Raw genomic sequence first — 19,599 nt, forward strand, 5'->3', positions numbered from 1 at the left:
TGTGAGGAATTCTGCATTAATCTGTTTCATCTTGTTTTATGAAGCTGTTACACCAAACAGTGCTGTGTGTGAGATATGTCAGGTGAGTTGTTTCTCAGAGTCCCCCCTCTGGGAGCCCTGTGCCTGTTCTCACAGGTATCAGAGCTGCTGGAGACACGTGTGTTTGACAGACACAGCATGTGTATGCAGTGGGATACACACACATATATAATTAATGTTAGTATAATAGTATTATATTGTAAATGTTAATTCATGGTGGTACAAAATCTTAACATGCACTATTTTTGATAAATGCTGGAAACATTTTGATGACTGTTTTAACACACAACATGCGATTGGGCTGAACGCAACTAAAGATCAAAAGTCTATACTCATGCTTGAGGTTCTAGTGCTGAACTGTAAGTTAGCTGAAGGCTAAAATCCTCATGCTAATATGCTCACAATGACAGTGATAATGTATATGTTGTTTAGCTGTTTATCTTTTTAATCATCTGAGTTCAGTGTTTTAGCATGTTAACATTTTGCTTTTTAGCATTAAACACAAAGTTGAGCTGAGGGTGATGGGAATGTTATTTGTTTGGTTTTTGATCATCAACAAAGGAAAGAATTTTTTTTTAATTTTGACTTGATGATGATGGAAAGGAAAGGTCAGAGCATCACCGGTTATTAGAATTCACCCTCTGTTGAACAGCTGTAGAAAATTTAAAGGGTCAGTTCACACCAAAGTCAAAAATACATCTTTTTATCGGTTATCTGAGTTTAGAGATACTGGCTGTAAAGAGCTTGCAAGCGAGGAGAGCACTATTGATGCTGACCTCCTGTCACTACCACGATTCTCTTGTCCAGGTGTGGATGCATATTTCCTTCTGCGTGGTGACACAGTTGAATTTTGGCAGAAATAAAGTAGTTCCTAAAGGAAACTGCTCATGATTTCTAGAAAGAGATGTTGCTGTTGAGTTTTTCAAATGTATTTTTAGCCAAGCTAAGTGATAGCGAGTTCCATTATATTAAAGAGAAGGCAGACATCTCTACAGCTGATATCTCAGCAGCTCACACCAAATCAATCTAGAAGGATAAAGCACCACAGGTAAGCTGCGCGATAGCCTCGGTGAAAAGATATTTCACTAGGGGTGCTAGAGGAAAAGTCAGGAGTGATTAGGATTCATCCTGTGATGGCCATGACTAGATGTACCAAATTGTATATCAATCAACCAAACAGTTGTTGAGACTTTTCACAAAAAAGCAAAAATGTCAGCCTCACAGAGAATTTTCTCTGTTTTGCACCATCCTCCTCTAGCGATTATGAAATAAACAGTCTTGTCTTGTGCAAAGCTCCAAGGCTGCTGAGGGCAGGAATTTTTTTTTGTTACAACAGACAGAAAGAGCTGCACAAGCACTCACAGCAGCAACAGTGCACAGGAATACTTTGTATATTGTGTAAGAAGACAATAAACTAACAGGGCTTTGGTGGTGCTGGGGGAAAAGAGCGATCCTCTGCCCACAGATGTGAAAACCCAGAATATGTTCAACTTTAATCTTCTGCAGTTCCACCCACCCAGGCCTAATGAAGTAGACCCCAAAAGGAACCCACTGGGGATAAGGAGAGGCTGCAGCACATTTGCACGTTTCATTTCAGCTGGAAATCATATTAGCATTGCAGGCTGCCGAAGCCTGAAGTTGAAATGAACCATGGAGATGATTTAAAGGAGAAAGGAGTTGAGAAATTAAGAGCTATGGTGGAGAACTGGGAGGGTGGAGGCTGAATATGACAGATAGGGAGCTCATACTGAGCGCCTGAAACAACGGGAGATGAAAATTATTGGATGAAGTCAGATTAGGGGAAAAGAAAAGGAACAGAGGCGGATGGCAATCTGGAGGTAGAGATGAGCATGAGGAGGAACGGGGAGCACAGAATGAGGTGGGGGTTATGTACTTGGCATTGGAGCAGGAAATAAATTGGTGTATTGTACTGAGAGGAGGAGAGGTCAGGTGGAGTTCAGCAGTGACAAGACTCCTGAACATCCTTCTCCTCAGGCACGAGGGCCAACTAAACATCAAAGACATGAGATGATGCAGTGGAGGCTGCAGAGTCAGATAATAGTTTTAATATTCACTTTGTTTGAAACTTGTTATAAAACTAGTGTTTCTACGTTCAGCTGCTTCTACTATGTGTATATAATAGTGTAGATCAGTCATGTCACAGATATGATAAAAATGTAATTTTGCAATGCACAAGTAACAGCTTTAATGAGCTCTTTAAATTCATACTGAGTCATGAAATATTTCTTGAAATGAGCAAAAGAGATGAATAGGAATCAATCTGCTAAGGGTCCTGTAACGTTTGTCATTTCCTCAAGTATTTCTCGGTCCATTTTATCGCTTTACAAGTGAGTCAACAACAGAACGATGACAGGAAATGAGGAGAGAGACAGAGAGAGTGTGAAATGCGACAAATGTCCTCCCCAGAAGACTCAAACGAGGGACATTGAAATTCATGGTCAGGGCCTTAGTGTATAAGCCACCCTTTTATTTTGTGAACTGAATTATTTTGACTTATCACAACTGGTCAGACTATCACACCTGCAGGATATTATGATGCTCAGATAACTCCATATGGATTAAAGTTAAAGGCAGCAGCTGTTCATTTTGGCTGGCGGGGATTTTTTGCACTTTAAGACCTTGCGGAAATCGATCCATACATTCCTCAAACAAATTAGGTAATTCAGGCATTCATTCGTCTCCTCTTTCATGGATGAATCAGGCAGGTGGCAGTCTATTGTGGTGAGAAGAGAAGACCCCCATATTATGTTTCCAGGGTGGTTGAGTGGACAGGAGGCGGTGGGCGGGAAATCTCTCAACTTCAGAGTTCAAAGCAGGACAGAGCCGATAAGAAACTCACCTGCAACCAGCTGGCTCTCCTCCTTTGAACAGTTGGACTAGCAAATTAGCCTAATTTAGGAAATATTGTGGGTAATTTGTTTTTTTGTGTCAGCTTTATCTCTCTGTTCTTATGGGAAATGCTTTAAAGTATTCAGATCACCAAATGTGCATGTGTTGCACACAGAAGAAATGACAGAATACCAGTGCTAATCATTGCTTTTGGTCCAAACCGCTGACTGCATAAAGATGGATGACATGAGAGCTTCCCAAAAGTGAAGCCAAAGCATCTTGATTGCACCTCCTCCATTCATGTTAGCAAAGGGCACATGGACCAAACTAAAAACTGAAAAAGTGCATGTCAGATAAATTTTTTAGGTAATTCTTATCATACCGATGCATATTCAAGCATACATTTTTCTGATCAGTAATTAGTTATTTGATGCTGTAAAGAAGGCGGTGAAATGTCATGATTGACAGCTGAGGTCTGTCCACGATTGGGTCAGATGGGTGTATGGACGGGAACTCGATCCCATGACTCTACCAACAGAACACTACTACACAGACTCTGGCTCCAAATGACATCATCAGCGCAAGATGGCAGCACTTGTATCAGGGATATCATGGCTTCACTTTTGTACAGCTGGAACAAGAATGGTCCAAACTTCAAAACACAATTTCAACCCTACAGTCCCCCAAAGGCCCCAAATGTCTTTTTCAAAAGATGCATTATATGGTCCCACAACAATGTGAGACAGTCATTGCACCAAACGAGATAAATCTACTTAAAACTGAGAGCGCATCCCCCAAAAACTTAACATTCTCCTGACTGGGGCCCCCTGATGAATGGGGCCCATATTAATCACTTGGCACATGCCTCAGCAGGTAATCATACTCGACTTCTAACAGATGGTTACACTGAAAATCAACACTGTGTCCCAACCTGTGGTGTGGATCATCTTCATGTTATACTTTCCTGTGTGGAGCTAAAAGCTTCAATGAAGTACTTTTGTAACCTCTAAGTTCACCTATGCTGAACATTTAGGCCTCGGCTAATGGCTTTGTATTTAAAATAAGGATATATGTCAGAGTATAAACGGCACAAATGGCATAGACATGAGGTGTAAAATGAAAATGCAAACGGAAAGATTTAAAGACTTTACTATAAATACAAACTAATTACATAAACATCCGAGGGAGAATTCGCTCCATCGGTCGTCGCATCCCTCCCTTGTGGACCCACCTTGCCCTTCCGTCCCGGTCATCAACCTGGAGCAGAGAGAGAGCCCGCCCCGCAGAGCAGCAGTCCGGGAACTGCCGGTACGAGTACCAAACACACTCCCGCCTGGGCAGCAGCGGCGGAGCAGCAGTGGATCTACCGAGCTTTGGTAGGACTTGGACGCGTTTTGGGAGACGGAGCAGAGCGTAACTACAGAGAGAAAAGAAGAGGAGATATTTTATCGGGGAGGGGGGAGATCTGATTTTTGTTTTTTTTAAAAAAGTTGTATTACGGATACATTTACTGTTGTAGGAAATATGGCTGTGCGGGCTGCTCGTAAAGAACGTCTTGTTTAAGGTGAGTGAATAACGCGGCGTGCAACAGTGATTTAGTGCGAAAGTCTGTATTATGTGCTGTATTCTTCAACAGGAGGGCTCCGTAAAGTTACTGGCTTGCTGTAAAGCTCCTTTTAGTCCGTTTGTTTGCCTCTAGGTAAGAATGAGAGTAACTTAGTTCATGATGGTTTTGGTAATTTGTGTGAAATTTATAAACAAGCGTGCTATGTAGCCATTTATGTTAAAATGGGTATAAATAGTTTAATATTAAGTTTGGGATTTTGCTGCGTTGGAGTAAACGTAGATTAGTTTACATGATTTATTGGTTGCTGATATTTTGGCTTGAACTGAGTGATTAAAGTAGGTCTAATTGAGCATAATCTGTAGTTGATCCGGTTGAATGCAATGGCTCGACTTTCCCAGCAGTTTCTTCTGTTTCTTCCACTGAATTCAGCTGTTTTTCCTCAACAAATTGTGTGTGTGTGTGTGTGTGTGTGTGTGTGTGTGTGGAGAAAGAAGGGATATGGGATGGGGGGGGCACAGAATAAGTGTTGCTCTGTTATCTCCATCCAGCTGTTTCAGTGAGTTCGGCTGCCCCCTTGCAACTGGCACACAACCACACAACCGCACAAACACACGCTGCTCTTGCACACCACTTCATGTTTTGGTAATTGATTACTGTGGCTGAGAGGATGAAGGGAATGTGATGAAAAGCAAAGGTCACGCAAAGAGAGAGAAACCTTATCACCATTTGTTTTATGATCTCAAGGCCTTCTTTAATATATGGATTAGTTAGAAGTTGAAGTGGAAACGCCCAGGGTCTTATTGAACCATAAATAATCCCCACAGGAGCAGATATATAAACGCTGAAGGAGCAGCAGCATGCCTGAGATCCTCTCCATCTCCTTCTCATCTGTGGCGAACCTCCTCCCTGCAGCTGATTGATGGGTTAGACGTCATGTTGTCACAGCTATGAGACTTCAGCTGAATGCAAACATTAAGAAAACAACAACACAATGCGCCCACACTGCAAACTGGGTTCTTCAGTGACGTGCGCAGACATGCTCCCTGGTATTTTGGAGAGTTGCAATTATCAGTTGGTTAAATACAGTTTTTGCCAGGTATTTTGATTATTGAGTAATCACTAGTTCAGTTAATTTTCAAGCAAATATGTTGACATTTGCTGATTTTGTCATTTATGATGAATGAAGGGTACTTTGCCAAAAGAAGCAAGACTTACTGAGTGTTTTTTTACAGTTTTTTTTAACATCTTATAGACCAAACCAATGATTGATCAATGGATGTGCAAATCATCAGCAGATTAATTGCTAGTTGCAGCCCTGCTGTCCTGTGCAGATGTTAAGCTGGAGTTCAGGTAACACACCACCTCAAAGGGAGACTCTATATCATCCTGCCTTGTCACCAGAGTACAGCACAGGCAGGGGGGTGGAGGAGGATGGAGGAGGGAGGAAGGTGGCAGGACACATACAGAGAGAGGGAGAGAGAAGCGGGAGAGGGGGATTTGGTGGTAGTGGTGGGAGGTGATAACCAAGCTGTCAGGTGATCGGGACTGGAGCAGCTAAGAAGGCAGACGCAGGGCAGGTAGGGGGAGGAGGGCATTTGCATTTTATTCACCTTTCTGCTTCTGCCTACGAATAAACCCCCCCCCATCATCTCCATTCATTTTCTGCACTGAGCTGACAAATATGTGTGAGTGGAAACTGGAGCACAGCTAGAGGCACAGCCACAGCTGATGCACATCTTCCAGTAGTTCCTCTGTAGACGCTGAAACATTAAAGACACGCCCACTGGCTGTTGAGAACGTAGTTTGTGCATCTTAATTTGCTCATTAGATAATCTCAACTGAAAACAGAACATAAATGCGCACACACTGGAGCACAGCTGGGCGCTCATGGATGCTCTTACATAACAAATAAAGGAAAATCCTCCATAGAGCAGTTTGCAGTGTATCCCATATATTAAACTGATTGAGAAAGCTGTTCCACACCTGTGATGCTCAGTTAGCTAAACGTGTCTCCAGCAGCCATCTGGGACTGAAATGACGACGGACTGTCATTTCATTTTGCTTCAGCAGTGATGACATGGTGGATGCGATTAAAAGCATGCAAGTAGCATGTCAGCATATTTAATTCTGTGTCATCCATCATGATGTATTATAGACCCAAAAGCCTTAGACCATAGAAACTCCACCTCATATCATTAATAAACCCTACTGTAGGTATATTTGAGGCAGACCAGGAAATGTTTTCACTTTCTAATGGTAATACCGAGTTTTCCTGTGAAATGCACCTACAGGAGCCTTAAACTCCTTTGAGGGAAATCCTGCACTCATTGGTGCTCGACAGATACGCCCTCTTAGCTTTGTCTTTCGTCTACTTCCTTAATAAAAAAAAAAACACTTCATGACTTATGTTACATGTCAGACAAGCAGGTCTGTTTGATGTTAAGCTGCAGTTCAGTGTCTCCTATGCAGTTTTGTTTCTCAGACACACTTTGCAGGAGTGTTATTGGCTCTGAGATCAAGTTTTGCTTCTGATTCCACTCGGCTGTGATGTGTCTAACAGCGCCGGCGTCACTGAGATTTCCATCGCCGTTTCTCCCTGTCAGCCCATTAAAACAGGACAAGAGCAAGAGCACGGCAGGGGAGAGACAAGCTGTCAGTCAGACACAAAACACACACACTCATACAGACTACCCCTGTATGTGAAACTGTAATTAGTAGCTGCCTGCGTTTGCAGTGACCTTCTTCTTCTTCTGCTTTTAAAGGTCGTTCTGCAATGAAAGTGTGGCAGCGACATCAGTAATCTGAAATGGCTGATTTTTTTGGTCAGAGTAACTGATCTGACAATGAAATGATTTTATAACTTTTTAAGAGGCCCTACAAATCAATGGTATCATTTCATTTCTTCATTAAATATTAAAGGACATTTGAGAGTTTTTTTCCCCCCCAGATTTAAATTACTGATTAGGCCACTGGATGCATAAACAGTGCATCAGATCATCCCATCGGCTTCTGCAGTTCCTTTTTATTGAATTAAGTAATAATTTGTTGTTATTTGAAGTTATTGCAAAAATGACCACATTCTTAAAAGAGATAAAAGAAAAGTGATTTTTTTTTCTCATGAGCTTGTATGTCTGACATGAAAGCTGTTTTTCAGCTTCACTAGGCTCACTGTTAATCTCTCAAAACCAGTGAATGAAGTGTTTACACTTTGACATTTTGACGTTATTCATTCCGTTTACTAATAGGAAAACATTTCATTGTGTGAGTGATTGCAATGGAGGCCATCAGTTGTGTACTAATGACAATGACCAGGTCTGTGCAGTGCAATCAATATCAGATACACAGATACACTGTCTCTACCATGACAGAAAAAAAAAGAAAGAAGGAAATGAGGACAGCAAAGAATGTTTTTTTTTTTGGAGAGCTTTTTAAAGTTAGAATTGCATGCAGGCACTTTATCCATCACGCTATTGGAAGTTAAGTCAGGGTCAGCGGGGGGGGGGCTGCTTCTTTCTGCAATGATTTGAAATTTGAGAATCAGGCTGCTTAATTTTTAGCAAGGCTCTACATGGATGGATTAGTCAGTCTATTGTACCACCACCTTTGTTCATCCTGAAAAATCTTGAAATATGAAAATAATAGGGCGGCACGGTGGTGCAGTGGTTAGCACTGTTGCCTCATAGCAAGAGGGTTCCAGCTCCGAATCCCGGTCTAGGCCCTTCTATGTGGAGTTTGCTCTGGCTTCCTCCCACAATACCAAAAACATGTACGTTAGGTCAATTGGCTACTCTAGATTGTCCCTAGGTGTGAGTGTGAGAGTGTGTGGTTGTCTGTCTTTGTGTGTTGGCCCTGCGATTGACTGGCGACCAGTCCAGGGTGTACCCCGCCTCTGGCCCGTAGTCAGCTGGGATAGGCTCCAGCTCTCCCGCGACCCTGACAGGTAAGCGGTATAGAAAATGGATGGATGGATGGATGAAAATAATAATATCCAGCTCAAAGCGCTGCTATGCTTCATATAGCCACTAGCATCGTTCCCCTCACTGTTCAAGAGGAATGTGGAGGTAAACGAGCTTACCAAGATGTCTGCCCTGCCTATTCATCAGCTCTAAGGTGTGGCTGCACAGACTTCGGGTGGACCACTTCTGTCGCTGGCCTGTAATCGTCGAGCTGTCCTCTGTCTCAGCCTGTCATTACCCCCTTTGACTTTCATGGACCTTAAAGCACCCAAAAGCAGCCTTAAAATTCCTCATGAACTCGCAAACTGCCTGTGTATTATCGAGCTCGTGCAGAGCCCCTTTCATCTTGAAAAGAGACTCAAAATGTATTTTTCTTGCATAAGGAGAATGCAGGTCAGTTAAATTGCTCTTGGAATCTGATATCTTAGATGGCACACACATAAGGGAAAAGAAGGGCTCTCAAAGCCCTTACAGTCTGTAAGAAGAGACAGAATCGATGCAGAGTGGAGTAAGTCAGTGTATAATGGACATTAGTGGGCAGAATCTGGCACAGATCACATTAGAACCAAGTGTGCTAGAGTCTGCCAACTCCTCCAAATGTCCATTAGTGGCTAATCAAACTGTGTTTTGCTCAACAATCATGTATTTGTTCACTGCACCCCAAAGATACTGTAGAGAAACTTTTATTACTTGCTGAAATTACACTTAGAATGTTACAAAAAATAAATATTGGCCCTGGCAGTGGACAAAGGCAGCAGCTGTCCTATGCGAAAAGTATGAGCATCATCACTACATGTGGAAACTGTTTTCACTCGTTTGAGCACAACACTGCATTTCCACTTTTCTCTTTCTGAGGAGAAGGTAAAGTGGCCTCATATGTCACAAAGCGTCACTTCACTGCTGTCAGGAGGTTGATGTATGAGGACTGAAATGGCCAGTGCTGAAACAGCAGACCACACACACACGCATGCACACAGATGCACACAAACACAAGACTGATGGATGACACAAGTATTAGGTCCAGAATTGGGGCTCATTGCACGGGAGCAGATTAATGGCTTTAAGAGGGTCGAGGAGGCGACTGGCAGGAGACGACCTGCAGTTGCAACAGTGAGATCTTTTTACTGGTAACAGTCTTCTCTCTGTGAGAAAACACATCCTGGTCTCAGAGTTGAGATTTTTATGTGACTAACAACGTGCAGCATCCATACAAGTGACAACACCATTACAACACCATTGATTAAGCTGTTTGTTGATTTGCCTCTATTGGAAACCTGATTTCTGCCGGCAAGGGAAGCAAAACATGAATTATTGATCTGGTTTAAAAGCTCGTCGGTCTCTGCTGGTTTGGTTTGGCTGAGATTTCCTCAGGATTTTTTAAAGGAGCCTTTCAGATGTGATTTTGCCGTTGCAAACAGTACAGTTTTTTTTCCCCTCCTCCATGTCTAAAACAACTACCTCAGCAGAACTGAATCAGTGTTTCATGTCGCAGCTGGGCACCTCTGAGCTAATAACATAAGCAAAGATCTGTTGACACCCTGTTGTTTGGACTTGTGTCTGATTTATAGATTAGATTTCCTCCACCCTCTTGGCCAGCTACCCCTGTATGTGTGCTTTTTTTTGGCAGAGTGAATCCAGCTTGGAGGATGCGTCTGCCAGATGACCCCTCAGCAGATTGTGTACCACACGGTGCCCCTCCCCCTTCCTGTGTCAGCTGACGCTTGGATAAACTGTGGTGGGGTTGTCAGAGCAGAGAGGAAGGGTGGTGGTAGGGGGGGGGGATCTGTAAAGTTTTAATCATAAGATACTGTTTACATCATGACCCCAGTGTATCTCTGCATACCATTCTCTCTGTGGTGAAACTGGGGGACTGATCCCTCCTTTTTAATTGCTGACAGATGTTACTCCCTCATTGTCCGTGCCTCCGTCTCTCTCTTTCTCATACTCACATGTTCGGCCCTGATGTTTCCTGAATTCTTCCGGGAACCTCTGGGATGCCGTCCCAGTCGTGGTCTTGGTAACACAACTCCCACCACCCTCTCGTCCAAGCCAGCCCTCATCCCCCAGCGGTCCCGTTGCTCATGGATTGCCAGTACTCAGCTGGCCTGGAAGCAGTCATTCTGCTTATGAAACATTTGGCACATTTTAAACATAGTTGCAGTTTATGAAGTGTCATTGGTTTCAGCGGGGACTTGGGCTCAGACTGACAGAGCTGAATCTCGTAGGTGTTTTTATGCCTTTGTGTTGCCATGTCTTTGTCTGCTCTGCATTATACAGCAGAGAGTTGGTTATGGAGGATTGTGTCCATCTGCTGAGTGAGATTTCTTGGAAATGAGAGACACAGAACAGATAAAAAAGACGAAGGACGGGGTTTGTCTTGTGGCTCATCAGCAGAAAAGTGAAATCAAGTCCTCAGTATGACATATACAAAGATATACAGTATGATGTGTGTGTGTGTGTGTGTGTGTGTGTGTGTCCAGCTGAATTTTAAATGTGCTAAACAAAGAATCCAGTGTGACTCTTTCGCCATGCATGCGTCCTCAAGCGTCCTCTAGCTTCCCTCTGCGATTTCACATTCAAAAGATGTATTGTCAAAATAAGCCTTTGATATTCATATTATTATTAACAGGCAGGATCAGCATGAAGCTCACTGTGTTTGGGGTCTTAGCGTCCCCCCCAATCCCAACCCTCCCTGCTCCTGTCCATGCAGAAGTAGGTCAAAGTTTAGTGGAGCGTCCTGTCTGAGCAGGAGGATTGGAGAAGTGGTTTTAATAATAATCCATTCTGATGTGTTTAAGAAAAAAAAGATTGGTGTTAGCTTGTCAACCTTCTGACAGTGTTGCTTGCTCATATGGACAGTTTGAATTTCTGTCCTCTAGCGAAATGAAAAAGTCATTTGGCCCAGTAAATATTTATTAATGTTGCATCCTAACTGAAGGATTAATGACTGGTAGAAAAGTGGTAGAAAATTCATTAATGATGGTAATAGAACCAGACTGGCAACCAGATTATCGGGTGAGGAAATGTTTGAAGAAAAGGGGTGTGTATGGTAACTTACAAAGCATGAGTACAGTAGATTCATCAGATTCAGTGCCTCATACGACTGTTTTCCAGGCTATACATAAGACAGGAAAGATAAGCTTGACTAAAACTGTTAGCTCATAGTCCTACCAAATTAATACTTCCTATTACTGAACACCAGAAACCCACTAAAAAATAATTAGAAAATAGCATGCTAACTAGCTCATTCATGTCTCCTTTGTACTTTGATAAAGTTAAAACATCAAGAGGTTCAAGTTAGCAAAAAATGCATTTATACAGACTTAATTTGCAACAGCAAACACTCAAATACTCATATTTGCTATCTTCTTTCTTTTTCTTCTGTCTTTCTATCTTATTTTAGCATGTTAGCATGCTAACATTTGTAAAATAGCACTAAACACAAAGTACGGAAGATAATTTTAAACTGAAACCATTCACTTGTGATGTGCTACGTTTCCTGATGAGATGACTTTGGCCTTGTTGACCCTGTTGAGCAAAACATACTTCTACAGATTAGGGTGTCTGGGTGGCATGTGAGAGGGCGCGAGGTCGAGGACAGGTCAGACTGTCGGGATCGAGTTAAGAAGAGAGGACCTGGAGAGGTGAGGGTCATGTGGGGCTGTTAAGCTTTTGTTTTAAAGACCAAAGTCCTGAATCAGAGTTTGAAGACATTTTATTGTAGCTCCACTTTCAGAATGCAAATGCCTGGCATCTCATACTGGAAATAGTTTGTTGAATAGAATTATGTGTTTTGTTTTGTTTTTTTATCGCTGCCCTGGTTCATAATAGAGCTTTTAAAAAAAAAAACTAACGTTGTCGTTGATATTAGGGTAAAGTAAGAAGGAGGGATGTGTCTTCACTATTAAACCATGATTTAAAGTTCAGCTGCTGTGTCTGAAACTGTGTCTGCTATCAAAAATCAAACATATGTTAAGGTGGAGACGAAGTGGTAGAAGGTAATGCAGAGATGAACGGATGAAATGAGGCCAGTGTCATCGCATCTCATTTGCTATGCAGGGTTGGGAGGGGATTAGCCTCACTTACATAACTCTGTCTCCTGCATCCCCCCCTTTACTAACTAGCCCATCTCCCTCCTTTTCCTCCCATCCTCCACGCTCTCCTCCTCTCTTCTGAGATCACAAGATTGGTGTTGGCCTATTTGTCATTGCAGTATTTTCGATATCTTTGTTTGTTTGTTTTTTGTTTTTTTTTTCAAATCCTGAGAGGTAAAAGACATAAGGAGACTGAAAATGGAGATTCAGAGGGACGACAAGGAAGGGAGATGATAAAGCTGAGGGCCAAATATTAGGAAGGGGATGCAGGGAAGGCACATGGAGGAAATAGAAAGCAAAAGCTGTTGAGAAAGAGAGTGAATGTAATGAAAAGTCTGCAGATAAAGCAGAGGAAATGTTGAGGGGGGGAGTGGATGAGATAGTCTATTAATAGTTTATCCCTGCTGTTAGGTTAGATCGCCTGGCCCAACACAGCACAGCTCAGCATCCATGTCAGTCTTCATGTCAGTCTCCATTAGCTCTATACACACACACACAAACACACACATATATACTGTATATATCCTGAGGGCATAAATGCATGCTGTCATGAAAACGTGGGCATGTGCCGACCTTTGCCACCAAAGTGCTAGAAACAAGATTACACACTGAAGGATGTGGGTGTGTGTATACACGTTTTTCTTTCGTTGTGGGGACAAAAACCTGCCTACACAGTTACATGTGGGGACTCACCTTCCTTAGGGGGACAAAATGCAAGTCCCTGTAAAGGAAATTATTCAATATTAGGGTGAAGACTTGGCTTAAGGTTAGGTCTAGGATGAGATTTAGGTTAAGGTTAGGAAAAGGAAAGTAATTGGTATCGATTGTGGTTTCTCTGGAGTAAGTCTCCAGGAAATTAATATAAGTATGTGTAATGTCCTCATAGGGCAGGAAAACATAAATTGCGCGTGTGCAGGTGCATGTAGGGCGCTGAGGTGCTAGAGTTAACAGTCAAACAGTGTCTGACGTAAATATGCTGTGAAACGTGTGAAATTGCGTGTCACTCGGCTCAGTGCACGACAAGATTGTCTTTTTAGGCAAATGGTGCACTTCAGAGAGCAGTTTAAAACACAGAGATGGCGCACCAAAGTACACGTTCTCCCTGATTTTACTTCCTAATCTTGGGAATAAATTAACTGTGCACCATGTCCTTCCACTTCTTTTTTTGTTCTTAGGTCACATTTGCATATCTGTGTTCTCTCTCGCTCTCTTTCCCTTTTTTTTGTCCTCTCACAAACACACAGCTGAAAGCACACGTGCAGGTGAACGCATGTGTTTCAGAGAGAAAAACGTGTTCCCTTAACCACATCTAACTGTGGGCTTCCCTTCTGGCTGACTTGGATGACATCAGTGCACTTGTTTATTGTACCTCCTGCAGGCGAATACACATACACATGCATGGTCTAACTGAGTCACAGCAGAAGAAATAGCCTTTTCACCTAAATGCAGGGGGTTGTTCAGTGTTTTTTCAAATAACCTTTGTTAGTTTATATTACTGTAGCCGTGCTGGTTTGTGGTGATTTTGGTTTCAGTTTCGTGCTTGTTGGGTCCCAGATTTGTGTCTGCTTCACCAATTCAGCTTCAGTTTTCTTAAATGGTAAGTCAATAAGACAAATTTTAAACACTTTGTGTTTTTTTGGGTGGACTATGGCTAAAACTAATTTTTTTTTTAAACTAGATTTTTTTTATCTATCTATATATATACGGCCATTATGGGAAATGTTGCATGGGAAGTTATTAACTGTGAGCTGAAGGCTCTGGGAGCACTGGCCAGCTACTGTATAAGTTCCTGGATGATTCATGGAACAGTCTCTGGGTTGCACAGGACCTCATTTGTTTCTGCTGTTTCTGCCCCTGGCTCACCCTACTCCAATAACACACTTACTATGGCAGAGGACACACATATACAGACACACATTGATGAACACACATGAATGTAAGCATTCACAACGCATATGATGCATTGGTTGCTGATCATAGTCTTGTAAATAAGAGTTTTCTCTGTGCTGTGGCATGTCTGTGACAATGTTGGAAAGTAAATCATTTTGAGGTACTAGTTTTTTACTGTACTAAATTTACATGAAAACAAACAAACAAAAAACTTGTAGTCTCTTGTCATATTTTAGAGGTCTATGCATTGTTTCCATCAAAGAGTCATTTCCCCCCTCTAAAGGTCTCAGATGGTTTCACTTAAATAGCTGTTAGATGTAAAATGATCCAGTATTTCACAAAGCAACAAAGATCACAGAAAAAATTCATTTGTGAAGCAGAACTTTTATTCTTTCCAGAACTCATCAATCATCTCCTGACCCATAAGATTTATCCTGTGGCTCTTTGAAGGGGCCAGACCTTCAGGTTGGGAACCACTGAATTACGTGACTTTCTAGTTATAACCAGCTGCACAATGACCTGCTACAACATGAAAATGCTGTTTATACTACTAATAATAAAGTATTAAAGTGACAGTATGACACTAAACGGTGTCTTTCTAATTAATACGTACTTTTACTCTTGAAAGTTTCACTTCTTTAGTCTCAAGTGCATTTTGTTGATAATGCTACTTTTACTTCAGGAGTATTTTAAATGCAGGACTTTTGATTGCATTGTAAACAATCTTAGTACAAAAATTGGAGCATATATGCATGTTTTCTTGTAACAGCACAACCCATTCTGCTGTAGTTGTGAGTGGTGGACCTGATGGAGACAAAAATCTTTCAGTTTTCAGTGCACGGTTCAGGTGAAGCGAAATGCTGACAGGTGATTCAATGTGTTTATGTGAAATATGTGCAGGTCTGGAGTCTGGCGGCCCTGTACCCCATCACCTGGAGGCAGCTTCTCCGTGCACAACGCCTTCACACTCTTTTGAGCTGAAAAAGAGGGAATCTTTAGATAGAAATAAATGGAAGAAAAGCTGAAGACGGGGAGAACAATATGAGAGGAGACAAAATGTGTGAATGAAAGGAGATATTCACTTCCTCCTGACAGGCAAATTGTTACAGCAACAGCAGTAGGCTGGTGACTGACACAAAGCCGAGACAGCATTTGGCTCTGGCTATGGTTGAAGCATCGAAAGGGCAGATCAGAACTTTCCTACATTCTTTTTTTCCTCTCATTCCCTAATTTTCCCCTGCTGTCTTTGTTTTCCTCTGTGCAGTCTACTTTTTCTTCTCCTGCCTGCATCTCACACTTTCCCCACAGAAGTCTCTCATCAGTCATAAGCTCCCTGTGAGAAATTTCATAGTAGAGGTCGATTGTGTGCGGCTGTGGCTGAGCATCAGCTGTTGCTCATAAGACTGGTTACACGGATGGATTTGATCCACTGCCGCTGCTGCTGCTGCTGCTGCTGCTAACACCCCCCACTTTCCACCCCACCCTCCAATCTCATGTCATCTGATCTAATCTGGCCAGCGAAGAGGACGACTTAAGATCTGAAATCTTAGAGGAACATTACAGAGGAGAGTCAGAGGAGGAGTGTATCGATCAGCCGTTTCACTTTAGGGAGGGCTGAGTACTGTACATGATGAGGTCATTCTCCTCTGGTGTCAGTACATTTTGCCTGAGTAGGCCTACTGCACTTGAGTAAACACAAATTTGAATTTGAATTATGTTGAGTATTTCTTTTATATGCTACTCCTCGCCCCCCCCCTCCACTACATTCATCTGACAGCTCTAGTCATTTTTCAGATTTTACATGAAAATAAAGATTGTCTTATAAAACATAACACATTGTTAAAGGTTTCCAACCTTTATGGCTTGTGAACAAAAAAGCTGTAACTAACAAGGCTTTGCTTTTTAGTGTGAAATACAATATTTCACACTAAAAAGCAAAGTTTAGAGATAGGTGTATAAAGTAACACAGGTTTCTGTAGAAGAATTTGAGATTTGTCTTGTGACCCTTTGTGACCTGTAGGTTGGGAACCATTAAATCTCAGTACTCTTCCACCACAGTCTTCAGATGTCAGTTCATGCTTTTCTTCTGGGTGCACATTGCTGAATAAAGCTGAAAGAACTACCCACCTACAAATGTGTAAAAATCCTTATTCCTTCTATTATTTGTTGTTGTAACTACAGTTTCCCTCTCAATATCAAATCACTTTTTAGGGAACAGCCATCACCACAGTTGCCAGACTTAGATAGGCTGCCCTCTAGTGAACAGTAGTGGATCTACACCCAACCGGACCTGAGCTCCTTGATCAGAAGTGAAGTGCAAACTAACAGGACTGGAGTTTAATACATACAGCAGATATATCCATCAGAGCAGCACGGGCAAATGCAGTTCCCATTGTGTTTTTTTCTTAACCTATAAGATGAATGGCCCTCATTAATCATGGCCATTTGTCTTCAGTTGTAAGTCTAGAGGTCAGTGATTAAACCTTGTTCTCTGTAACGCAGCCAGCTCTCTCTCTATCTGTCTTTCCCTCGCTGACTCGCAGGATCAGAGGGAGAGTTGCATTTCTCCGCTGCTCTGCTCTGTTTTTCATGGCTCTGATGTTGTCTGCCACCAAATCCCTGCTGAATAAAAGTCAGAAATTGAAGCAGCAAATCATGTTTTATGTATGTGTGCTTACACAATGAAAGCAGGCTGGAAAGTGGGCCAAGCATCACACAGGGCATATTATGGCAACAAAGCAGCTTTCCACTTTCTTGGAAAAACGACAGAGGCAGCTGGCAAAGTGCTGGGCACACAGTACAATAGGAGTGTTGGTTTAATGACAGTAAAAATGGAAAGAGAGATACATAGGAATTGCATTACCTGACTGCTCTATTCCTGGGGATGGTTTTGCTATTCTCATTGATTCTATTCTGGTGTAGAAACTGCTCCCTTGTTAGCTCCATTATTGAACACATATGTCTAAGGAGGAGTAATATCACGATATTTAATGTGAGATGATTAAAATTTGCCTTTAGTTTATACACTTAAATATCTCTGGTCGTATAAGGCTTAGGCTGCATCAGATTGATCGGTGTCATCATCAGGTCATGTGGTTATTGATTTACTGTTTGATTCATAAAATGTCATATGACAATAGAAAATGCCCAAAAATCACAATTTCGCAAAGCCGACTTGCTTGACCAACAGTATACAACCTCGAAATATTCAGTTTACAGTGAGAAGCCACGATCTGAGAGATTTTGGACATTTTTGCTTGAAACATGACTGAGATTGTGATTTCGTCTCAATCGGTTAATCAATTTGTTGTTTAAGTTCTATATTTGGTTATCGTGGACAATGCTGCAAATCACGGGGTTTTATGTGTTTTATGTCAATTTTGCATTCATCCAGTTTTTGTACCACTGCAAGAAAGGATTGTGACTTTCATTCATTCATTGTGTTAGTCAAAAACACATATTCCTGTCTGGTCATTTTTAGGACAAAATCAGTTAGTTGGTCAACACACAATAAATAATTAACCTATTTTGACTATATTGACAATATACTTACTATATACAGAACATCTGAAGATGTCACTTGGATGACACTTGGAAACCATGAAGGACATTTTTCATTATTTTCTGGCATTACATAAAGAAATTAAATGATAATCAGTTGATTAATCAAGAAAATATTTAGAAGATTAATTGATAAAGGTTATGTGTTTTTTTTTATCTTCTGAACTGTTTCTCATAAAATTTACAATATGACAGCATATCAGTATAGCAGTTTAAAATGCCATATTGACACAACAGACATAATAACACAACATGTGACAAATTTTGCTCCCAGCTCCCACCCTTAGATATGTGTTCATGTGTGTGTCATTCCCTCAGGCCTGAGCTAAACATCCCTCGCCCTCCCTCTTTTCATTCTGCATGAGTCACCTTGGCACAGATTTAGCCACGCCTTTTGTGTGACGACAGCTACTTTCCCCTTCATCCTCCTTTACTCTTCCCTCATCAGTACAGCACTGAAACACAACAGAGACCTGGAGTAAACCAATAACTATAACGTTAGAAGCACCGTGATTAACAAAGTGAACCCAAGGCCCACAGGCTGCATAACCTTAATAACATTCTGAGCTGAGGTTAATACTGCAGCACCCTGTGGGAGTGCGACCCTGAATCATAGTGTCATTGTACTCAAATAAAGTGTGGTCCCTGCACTGAGGACATATGCTGCTATTGCAATGTAATCTATCCACCAGTGATCTAAAGGATTAAAAATCTCCATCTAATCTGCCTCATGGGTTCACATCAGCCCATCATACATGGTGAGATGTCATCTCCTGATTAGAGGGAGTGTATCTGTATGTGTGTGTGAATGCGTATTCCTGTAGTTGTGGGGACAAAACTCTGTTCACACTGTCACATGAGGACCTGCCTCACCTATAGGGACACAACTCAAGTCCCCACGACATAAATCATTAAATATTAGTGTGAAGACTTGCTTTAAGGTTAGGGTTGGGATTAGGCAAGTGATGTTTATTGTTATGGTTAGGTAGAGCTTAAGCCTCCAGGAAATGTATGTAAGTCTATGTAACGTCCCCAAAAGTGATGGAAACACTCTTGTGCGTGCGTGTGTGAGCCGCTGCAGAGTTCACCACAGCATCACAGTTCCTGTGTTTTGGCTTTGAAGTGGGTTTTATGAAAATTAAAAGATGTAAGGCTGACCACAATCTATCCAGGGTCAGATCTATGCCCTCATGCCTGTATATACAGTATTTCTGTGTGTGCATACAGTACACACGCCTGTATTTGCAAATCACTGTTTCCGTAAATCTTTCCTTGAATTTTAGACACAGTGCTGTATGGGTGGCAGAGTTGGCCACATTGATCCGTATTTAAATACCTTGGATGGATTGCTATGAAATTTAATACAGACATTCATTGTTGTGTGAGGATGAATCCCTCTGACTTTGATACGATACCATGACTTTTTAAATAAACTTAACCCCCACCCTCTTATCTCACCAGTTTTCACCCCCAACCCTCGCCTGCGTCCCCCCAGGGAAGACCCTGACCATCTGTTCGGGGGTCCATTTAGGATAGACTGATATATTTATCTTGTGTTCAGCTTCATATGAACAGGCCGTGTTTCTCTGGTGTTCACAGTAACAACTACAAGGCGCATGGCCATCAAATCAGGCCTCGAATA

The 19,599-nt window shown here is 41.8% G+C and overlaps 1 protein-coding gene across 1 annotated transcript in view; it reads left to right on the forward strand.

Moving 5' to 3' along the window:
- Window positions 1-3,911: 3,911 nt before the first annotated feature.
- Window positions 3,912-19,599, forward strand: part of LOC124065895 (leucine zipper putative tumor suppressor 2 homolog) — a 40,823-nt gene continuing 25,135 nt past the window's right edge. Inside the window, exon 1 of the mRNA XM_046401787.1 lies at window positions 3,912-4,453. The gene's annotated coding sequence lies outside the window, so the exon portion shown is untranslated. The remainder of the gene's footprint in view (window positions 4,454-19,599) is intronic.

This window comes from Scatophagus argus, chromosome 10 (genome assembly GCF_020382885.2).
Source record: "Scatophagus argus isolate fScaArg1 chromosome 10, fScaArg1.pri, whole genome shotgun sequence".
NCBI lineage: Eukaryota > Metazoa > Chordata > Actinopteri > Scatophagidae > Scatophagus > Scatophagus argus.